Genomic DNA, 10,460 nt, shown 5'->3' with positions numbered 1-10,460 from the left:
CAATGATGTGGTACAGTGACATAACAATGATGTGGTACAGTGACATAACAATGATGTGGTACAGTGACATAACAATGATGTGGTACAGTGACATAGTAATGATGTGCAAATCGGACACAAAACAAAGGTGTGATAAAGTGTCAAAATAGACATGGTATGTGACATGAATGTAAGAAAAATATGATACTCCAGAGACAGAAAAGTATATCAAATGACTGTCCGACCTACTTGTAACAACAACAGGAGGAATGAGAATTCAGGATTTATGAGACAACCCTTAAATCCCTGTTTTTTCTTTACATTCCCTTCTATGAATAACGAATAGTTAGTGGAATAACGAAACCTGCTATAACACATTTTTGGAAATAGCGAGATAATCTACTGCACATGAAGGATTGATAATAAACATGTGGTCGCCCAACCATCAAAACACAGAACATCATTTCAATGGGGGGGGGGTTTTGGGGTTGTTTTCTTTTTTTTTATGTCTTACGGAGCTCGCAACTGCATGAGGAAAGGTCATATGAGCATGCGGGACACATTAAACATTTTCAGTTTGTAGGAAATTTGGAATTTTACACGGGTGGCAGCCGAATCCTACTCTTACCGATTTTGGACCATCAAGGGATCTTTAACATACGCAACTTGCACAAAGGACCTCCGAGATTTTTCGCTCTTATCCGAGAAGGCTAGGTGCAGATCTTACCTAATGATCAGGGGTGTGGCTGAAAGACAGCAGTAAGAAGCACAATAAGAAGCAGCCAAGGAGTAGCAGTAGAAAGACTGCAGAAAGAGTCCAAAGCCCTGAAGACGGGGGGCTAAGGAGGTGGGAGGGTGGGGGCAAAGGAGGTGAGAGGGTTGGGGCAGAAAGTGGAGACGAAAGCAGACGACAGAACACAGAGAGAAAAAAAGAAAAAGGAGAAAATTTTTAGAGAAGAACATTTTCTGCTGCTATACGGATTCGAACTTGGGACCTATTGAATGAGATGCGAACACCTTAACCTCAAGACAACGAGAACCCCAATTTCAATGTTTGAAAATGGTTGATACAAGTGACTGTCAGGACCATCCCATCTCCTCTGCTCCCTGAAAATGCTGAACTTCTTACAAGCCCCCCCCCCCCCCCCCCCCCCCCCATAAATCCACTTCTTTACACACATACAAACCCTTGACCCATGCACTCTTGCACTCCATTCACAGTCTGTCCACATTAATATAATACAGCTTCAGCTGATGCACGCCCACCGACAACTATAAGCAACACATGTCACCTAAACAGCGAGAGTAGATTAATAGGGCATGCAGTAACTCTATTCCCTACAGCCCATCATAGTCTTGTACTTGTGTTTTAATTACAGTGGAGTCAACTTATAACGAGTCCTGAAATAACGAGAAGTCTGTTATAAACCCCATTTTTTCCCCTTCTTTATCTTTGTAAATAAAATACTGCTCTATAGCGCAATCAGACAAACACACGAGTTGATTATAGCAGAATATTGCTGCTGCTGTGCACGGCACATAGGCCAGTTATACATGGTAAAACCTCACCAGTTGAGAAACTTGTTTGTGATCTAGCGAAACCAAGGACCTTACATCAACTCCTTGAGCGAGACAAAGAATGGGAGAGCCCACGTGCGCCAACAATGAAGTCCAGAGCGAATGAGTGGGGAGGGTGTGTTATGCGCAGACTAGCAGAACGCATCGCGTGACAGGCCAGCCTAGTCTAGATTATCTAGAGGCCTACGACTACCATGCCTCTCACTTCTCTGATGCCCGAACACCCAAAGGCCGTTTCCCTGTTAAGTATGTGCGCTATTGACTACAGTGGGTGTCACATTCAACGAGGTTGCCGGGACCGGCTCGTTGTCCTCGTTGGATCCCACCTCTCGTTGAACATAACTTACGCTAAAGAAAAGAAAGGAGACAAGTTATTATATTTCACGACGTACCAATACCAGTAAAATGGAGTCCACTTCAACAAGTCCTGAAATAACGAGAAGTCTTGTTATAAAGACACTCTTCTAAAACCCCGTTTTATTTCCTTTCTTTATCTTTGTAAATGAAATACGTGGTAGGCCAGCCCAGTCTAGATTATCGAGGCCTACCAAGCCTCTCACTTCTCCGATGCAGGGATGGAGAGGTCACAGTGCTGTGATGGAGGGAGCGAAAGTGTGATGTGCACAAGCAGACACGGGAACGTACCATGGGGTGTGATGGGGTGGTGGACAACACATCGGGCGAGTTAGTCTAGAGAACCTTCTGATCGCCAACACCGAGCTGTCAACATTGCTAATGCTAGAGAAAGAAACCTGATTCGATTTTTGATCAAATAAGACCAAGAGGTCATATTGGGCAATATCATCATCAGGGGCGATAACAACAACAAAAAACTACACCAAATTCATAGATTAGGCCTACCGGTACTTTATTACAGGGTTGGGTTGATTTAAATCAGGTCGATTTAATTCATTTTATTTTTTTTATTTAAAACAACTTGATTTTTAAAATAAAAATCAGTGATTTAAATCACTTTTTTTTTAAATTATTTTTATTCAGTTTTCACATATTTCAACGTTCAGTATTCCTTTCCTTGGTTTCATAAAATAGATTAAGGTTTGGTAGACAAATATAATCATGCTTAAAAGTCTGCTTTCTGTAAAATAATACAGTATTCAATTTTTTTTTTTTTCCATAAATTGAAATCAGAGCTGGGTTGATTTAAATCAGCTGATTTGTTTAAATTTTAATCAACTTGATTTTTAAAACAAAAATTATTGATTTAAATCATTTTTTTTTTTATGTATTCAGTTTTCACATATTTAAACATTCAGAATTCCTTTCCTTGGATTTATTGAACAGATATAAGGTTTAGTAGACTAATATAATCATGCTTAAAAGTCTGCTTTCCCCCCTGTCACTGCAAAACAATACAGTATTCAATTTACTTTTTTTCATATAATTGAAATCAGGGTTGGGTTGATTTAAATCAGTTGATTTTTTAAATTTTAAATCAACTTGATTTTAAAAATAAAACCCGGATCAGTGATTTAAATCACTTTTTTTTCAATGTATTCTGTTTTTACATCTTTAAACATTCAGAATTCCTTTCCTTGGTTTTATAAAACAGATATAAGGTTTAGTAGACTAATATAATCATGCTTAAAAGTCTGCTTTCCCCCCTGTCACTGTAAAATAATACAGTATTCAATTTACTTTTTTTTCATAATTGAAATTAGCATTTTCTTTTTCTTTTTAGACAAACACAAGCGCGCACACACACACACACACACACACACACACGCACACACTGTAATAACATGCAAGTTTATCTATGCATAATCACCCCCCCCCCCCCCCCCCCTTCCTTTTAGACTGACATTTTCTTCATTTATTTGTCTGTAGCCATAATTCACTGATATAGCAGATTAAGGCTTTCTTTTACAGTTGCTTAAATTAATCATTACTTAAAATAAAGACAATGCAATTTGCACTAAAAGAACATACTTTTAACCATCAAAAATCCCAAACTGTGTCTACATTTTTTTTTTTATTTAAAAAAAAAAATCTGATTTAAATTTTAAAAATCTGATTTAAATTTAAAAAATCGATTTCTTAAATTTTTATTTCAAAAATATAAGAAATCACTAACCCTGCTTTATTATTTCCTTTGAATTTATTACTGGATCCCTTATAAAGAGAATCCTGCTATAACAGACATTTAGTACCAGTCCCCTCCCTCTCGTTATAACAGGATTCCACTGTAATTAAAACAGTTGTTACCCCTGATGACGAAAATCTCAAACAGTATCAGTGTGCGCGAGTTTGAGCTGTGTTCTGACCGTCATTTCTGCATTTAAAATTATTTTTTTTCCGGAACACTTAGGTTAAACAGTAGGTTAAATTGCTAAGAGAAATTATAATGTTTGCCTCCATGATATATCCTGGCTTTATGAAACCTCGCAACCGTCAACCCTCACCCGGTGCGTGGTTTCATCATTCCCGTTTGAGAGAGTGGCGTGCTTATACGAGATTCTGGATAAGCCTTCTTTATGAATTGTCTTAATGGAAGCGGAAATAACTGACATTGTCTGGTGCATTTTAGGCTACCTGACTGAATAAAGAAATATTTCATTCATATATTCATTCACTTTATTTTCGTCAGTTCAGAAATTCAAATAAGGTAATAAGGGAAGGAATTACATTATTTAGGTAAATCTTTGAAATCCTGTTATAAGTTATAGGGATGACTAACGCGGGGGTAAACAAGACGTTCTAATCAAGCACAAACGTAGTTAACACTTAATTTAAAGAGACAATCACACCTTGAAATGACAGGTGACAACAGTCTTTAGTAAGACTAGGTGACAGATCTAGGCACTGTCCAGATGTCAATAGTTCATTTTGTTTATCAAAGAGAGAGTAAGGTTTCACACACTCTCAGACTGTGAATACGCTGAGTAGTTGAATCCTCCAGTTGTGGTTGAGACCTAGTAAGTTCAGTACTATTAGCCTAATAGTACTGAACTTACCCATGTCCTTGGTAACAATGAAGTCTATAGACAACATGGTGAAAAATTTGTGCCTCAACAACACAAGCGATAAGGACATTTCCGTATCAGCTTTGAATATCTTATCCCAACTGTGCTCATCATTAAGAATTTTACACCCTCCAAGGGCTGGATTGGAAACCACTGAGCACACCATGTTCCATGAATTGACTCCAGCCACTATGTTGCAGACCTTTCCAGGGCTGTCCCTGATATGTGGGGGCAAGGAAGTATGAGCATCATCCCAGACTGATTCTGCACCAACACCAGTGTCACCTGGAATCAAGCCCCAAACCATACTGACGTTTCACCAAGCAGCTGTAAGTAAGCTGCAGAATTATTACCTACGGAGTCACAGCAACACGATCTGGAGACCACATTCCTAGGTCCATCTGACCTCTTCATTCACCTTAGCTACTTTTCCTGGAGCCTTATCCAGAAATAAAGCTTATTTGTGATGCCAGCATGAACAGAGAAAAAGAAAGGGTTTTCAGGAGTGGCAACAAATAAGCGAAAAGCTATCCATGAATCTGGACAGGAATACCATGAAAAGCTCAGCTAAGCCATTGAAACCAAACTGAGATTGCAAGAGCTGAACTCTGAAATGTAAAGGGCTCTCTGAGGAATACAGACATTCTAATTTTGATTTAGTGTGGTTCCTCTCATGTGATGAAAAAGTGTCTCTTTATAAATTGAACTAGTGGACATAGACCAACCTCAGAGGAGGTATTCAGAAACTAACCAAAGAGGGCAAACCTCTACTTCAAATATACGTTTTAAAAAGGTGGCCATAAGGCGCCAGTGTGTAAAAAGAGGTTCTTCATTTGAACAAAATATATGGACATTTCTGCCAAGACCATGTGAGGCAGCCTCTCTAAAGACCCACCCTCAATGAATCATTCAGGCAGAATAACTTGTCGCTGTTAATGACAAAGAAAGAAATGTGCAACCTTTGCATCATCCGTGAAGTTTGCAAAGTGCCGGAGGATGTTTGGAAAGCTTACATATAGGCAGAGCGCAAGGAAAAGGAACGAGACTAATCTGAAACCATCAAATTCAAATGTCTCGCCAGTGATGAACCTAAAACGGCTGTACTTTCAATGGATTTTCAGCATCAGCCCTATATTAAAACAAAGCTCGCCATTCATGACTTTATGCTATCTGATGCTGCAAGATGCCAGACTACTTGTTACATGTACGTGGCATGAAGCAGAAGGAGCACTTATGGCAAATGAGTTTGCTTCATGTCTACTGGATTTCCTGAAGGAAAAGCAGGACTGCCAGAAAACCATCATCGACAGCGACAGCTGTTGTTACAAACACAGAAATGCCACACTAGCCAATGTTTCTCTCAGCCTGTTTGCAACAACACATGGTAGCACAATTGAACAGACATATTTGATCAAAGGATACACACAAATGGAAGTTGACAGGGTACACTCCACTATTGAGAGATCACTTCAAAAAGCATGCATCAAGGTCACCCGGGACTACCTCCACTTCTTTACGATGGAAAGAGCAAAACCAGAGATTTACCAAAACAAAAATATTAGGGTCACACATTCTTCAAGGACTATTCTCAATGTGGAAGCTACAAGTCTATAAGACCAGGTAGAAAAACGGGTGATCCTGTTTGAAGTAGGCCCTACACCCCGCCCCAGACATGAACATCCAGTTCAAGATGCATCTCAGTGATGAATGGGCTGACGTTCCAAAGGCAGGACACAGAAATATGAGGTCCATCCCGCCACACCACTTCACACAGAACGTCTTAAGATCCAGCACTCCAAGTACAATCACTTGCAGAGGAGCTTAAATCTGTTATTGCCAAAATACATCATAACTTTATTACAATTTTTACACTATTAACATTTATTCTATCATTATAGCTATTCATTATGATTTTTTTCATAGCCAGACATCGTACTGAATTTGTTTGCACGCACGTAATGTTTTTTGTTTTATAGCGCTCGCAACTGCACAAGGTCATATGAGCGCGCGAAACAAAGGTTGGTTCTGTTTGCAACAGTACACTGCACAGCCCGATTCTGGTCAACACCTCTATTAAAAGGCTTCCAGTTAACTCGTCACACTGTGAAGTCATAAGATACCTCCAGTGATCTCGTCACAGTCATCTCGCCAAAAACTCAAACTTGTAAAAAAAAATATGTGTCAACCTTTAATTAATAACATTTTTTTAATATAAAACCAGAGTTTATTCAATCAAAATCTACACGGTTCAACCTTTCTGTATCAATATTTTAAAGAGAAAATGGACACATTTTTGGGTGCAAAGACCTGTTAAAAATGTGCATGTCCTTACTATGCGCAAAAAAAAACAAATCTAAAATAGTACAAGATGGCAGGTGGAGGTGGTGTGGTGAGTTCGCTGTTATTTGGATACCTTTCTTTTCGGTGAACTTGGCCCACGTTTTTCAGCTGTGTCGACTTCACCGTGTGACGAGTTCACTGGTTCCCTATTAAAATGCCAAAATACAAAAAAATTGATGAAAATAAACTATTAACTAATTAATTTTATAACAATTTTCTAAATAAATAACATTAAAAATTTTTAACAATTCCTTTCACAACTTCCCAATGGCCTTTATAAAATCCAGAATTCAGCTGGGATCAACAACACACATGCCGTTAAACGTAGAACAACGCATCTTCCTGAATGGCTGCTTATTTTAGTAATTAGATGTGATCACTTCTTGGGATACCCACAGACTATTTTAAGAAGGCCGTGGAGGTACCGCATTGAATTACGTGTTTTCTGTGTATGTTAATATTTTGTTAATAACATTTTGGAATTTCTAGATTAATACTTAAACAAGATGGAAGGTCGCTTACATCTAGATCGTTGATGCTCAGAACAGTCAGAACGCATGCTAGAAATTGAAACACGGTAAACGCAAAGACAATAAACCGCACGAAACGGCCGTAAAGACGCCAGAGGATCAGATCTAACCCCCCCCCCCCTTCCTGTATGCTTCATCACTAAGATCTTATGCATTAAAAAAAAACTACAAAGCAACAAATTATAACTTATGGGACAACTGTTGGTCAGTCAGGAGGAGGAGAAGAGGATAAAAAACAACGCAGTTGCTACGTTCACGGAGCCCTGAATGTAGTTGGCACGCTACGTTCACGGCGCCCTGAATGTAGTTGGCACGCTACGTTCACGGCGCCCTGAATGTAGTTGGCACGCTACGTTCACGGCGCCCTCAATGTAGTTGGCACGCTACGTTCACGGCGCCCTCAATGTAGTTGGCACGCTACGTTTACGGCGCCCTGAATGCAGTCTTCTTCTTCTTCTTCTTCTCGATCGCATCACACTTTAAGTCCGGTATCTGTCATAAATTGGGCCGTCCTGCTCAGTTCATCTGGCGGCCCGTATAGCTTCTCTTGTAGTGTCAGTGGGGTTGGCCACGTTTCCTGTCTCAGGGCCCTGTGTGTTTTGCAGTGCTGAAGGATGTGTTCAACAGTTTGGTCCGCCTCTCCACACTGGCATTTTGGTGGTTGTACTAGTTTAAAACATTTGTGCATACGTTGTCTCAGTCTTGTGTGTTGTGTCCTTAGTCTGAAGATAATCACTTGTTCTTGGCGGGACAGCTCATGGTAGTTATCTGGTATCTGAGGTGCTTTAAATAGTGTATTTATAATAGTTTTTATTTCTGTGTAGTTAACGCTGTTGTCTGGTTGCTCTTTTTGTGCTCCTAGTTTGGCTATCCTGTCTGCCTGCTCATTTCCCAAGACACCACAGTGTGATGGAATCCACTGCAGCATGATCCTCAGACATGGGATGTCCTCAATTTCTTTTCGTAGCCTTGGTAGTTTGCCGGAAGTGATTGCCTGCAGTACTGACATGGCATCTGTTAGGAATACTACTTGGCTTTGGGGGTCTACCACATTCTTGATGATGTTTGCTGCATGTACTAGAGCCTCCATCTCTGCCCTGTAGTTTGTACAATGTCGCCCTGTTGGGACTGCCTCTGCTTGTCGTCATCCATTTGGGAACTCCGGCTCCTCCTCTTTTCACAGCATCAGTGGCAGATCCGTCTGTATAGATCCTTATCCATGCTTCTCGTGGGTATCTTTCTTCAAGCATGGACAGGGTGAGGGACTTCTTGCTCAGGTCGCTGTGGTCATCTTTTGTGGTGAACATAGGAATGGACGTGTGTATAGATATGTTTGTGTTTTTCTTTTCCCATGATGGTGCCTCTGGGGTGTGATTCAGCATGTCAACTGTGGCTGGTAGATGGTCCTGTAGGGATCTTTGGATTTTTCTGCTTTCTTTGATGAAGTTGGATCTTTTGAGTCTTGCGGTGTTGATCTCGCTGTTCTCGTGTGCAGTATATGATCCTCCATAGCTGTGGCCTTGGTGTACTGTATGAGAGCCTTGCATTCCCATCTCCTCTGCAGGGCCACTATAGATGTTGTTTGTTCCATCTTTTCTATAGGCGTTGACCTCATTGCTCCAGTGATTATTCGGAGAGCCTGGTTTTGCACTTTTTCCAGGGTGTATTTGTGAGTCTGTGCTGCAGTCATCCATGCACTGGATCCGTACTCGAGATGGGGCCTGATTGCGCCCAGATAGACCTGTCTAAGTGTTTTCTCATTTGCTCCCCACTGAGTCCCTGCTAGTTTTCTCATGATGTTAAGTTTCTTCCTGGCTTTATTTTCTGCATTCTGAATGTGTTGTTTCCATGTGAGACGCTTGTCAAAGATTATTCCAAGATACTTCTGTTGATTCTCAAACTTTAGGGGGGTTTTGTCTAATGTGAGGTGTTTTGGCTCAGCCTGGCTGAGAGTGAAGAGTGTAGCAGAAGACTTTTCTTTGTTTACGGTTACACACCAGGTTTTTGTCCATGTAGTGAGTTTGTCCAATGCTAGTTGCATGCGATATATGGCTGTAGTGACGAATTCCTCAGAGCACCAAAGAACCAGGTCGTCTGCATACATGCGGCATGTATTCCTTTGGGCAGTTCATTCATGAGGTCATTGATGAAGAAGATGAAGAGCAAAGGTGACATGACTCCACCTTGGGGTACTCCTTGTCGCAGAAGCATTTTCCGTCCTTGATATCCATCCACCAGCACACGTGCTCTTCTGTTGGGTAGATAGGATTTGGTCTTTTGGTACATGTTGCCTTGGATACCACTTCGAAGGAGCTTGACTAGTAGACCCTCCTGAATGCAGTTTGCAGGCGCTGTTGAGTCTACGTTCACGGCATTCAAGCTTCGTTCAGACGGAGCATCCACTGTCTGTTTCAGTAAGCCGGTTTTAGTAAGTGACGACAGTGACGTACATTTAATATTTTGGCCTGCTTCAAGCATTCCATCCCATAAGATGAAAGAAAACAAAGCAGTGATCCTTGACCGATCGACCATTCGTTGTTTTCCCTTACACTGAGCTCTGACTCAGAGCTCACCAGTGTAAAGGAAAACGACGAACTCTCAATTACGCAACAATGCATATCTAATATATGACAAAAATGTATACGCATACCAAGATGTTTCATTGCCCTATCTCGCATCGGGACGAGACTTGGGCGCTACCTTGTGTTAGCGCGTGACAGCCCGTGATAATACAAGTGTAAACAAATGTTCGAGCACTCTCGAGTTGAAAGCATGCAATTTTGTCTGCAGGCAGTGTGTGTGTGTGTGTGTGTGTGTGTGTGTGTGTGTGTGTGTGTGTGTGTGTGATTTTTTTAGTTTTAGTAAGAATTTTACGGCACTTGCAACACAATAAGGTCATATAAGCGCCGAAGAATAGATGTGTTACAAGAGAGTAACATGCACAAAAAAGATGGAGGTATGCAGATAAGGACGATAGATTTTTGATAGAAAGAAGGAGCAAACCACACAAGAGCATCCGCCAACCACCCGCGTGTGAGGTTTGAGAGAGAGA

At 40.8% G+C, this 10,460-nt stretch overlaps 1 long non-coding RNA gene across 1 annotated transcript in view; it reads right to left on the bottom strand.

Moving 5' to 3' along the window:
* The window catches only part of LOC106013713, a 17,815-nt gene that overhangs the window by 2,225 nt on the left and 5,130 nt on the right, over positions 1–10,460 (bottom strand). The window contains exon 2 of the long non-coding RNA XR_001185416.2: positions 6,952–7,024. This is a non-coding gene — a long non-coding RNA (uncharacterized LOC106013713). The remainder of the gene's footprint in view (positions 1–6,951; positions 7,025–10,460) is intronic.

This window comes from Aplysia californica, unplaced genomic scaffold, assembly GCF_000002075.1.
Source record: "Aplysia californica isolate F4 #8 unplaced genomic scaffold, AplCal3.0 scaffold01162, whole genome shotgun sequence".
Classification (NCBI taxonomy): Eukaryota; Metazoa; Mollusca; class Gastropoda; order Aplysiida; family Aplysiidae; genus Aplysia; species Aplysia californica.
The sequence above is the reverse complement of the archived record's forward strand: the minus strand, read 5'-3'. Positions and strand labels throughout refer to the sequence as shown.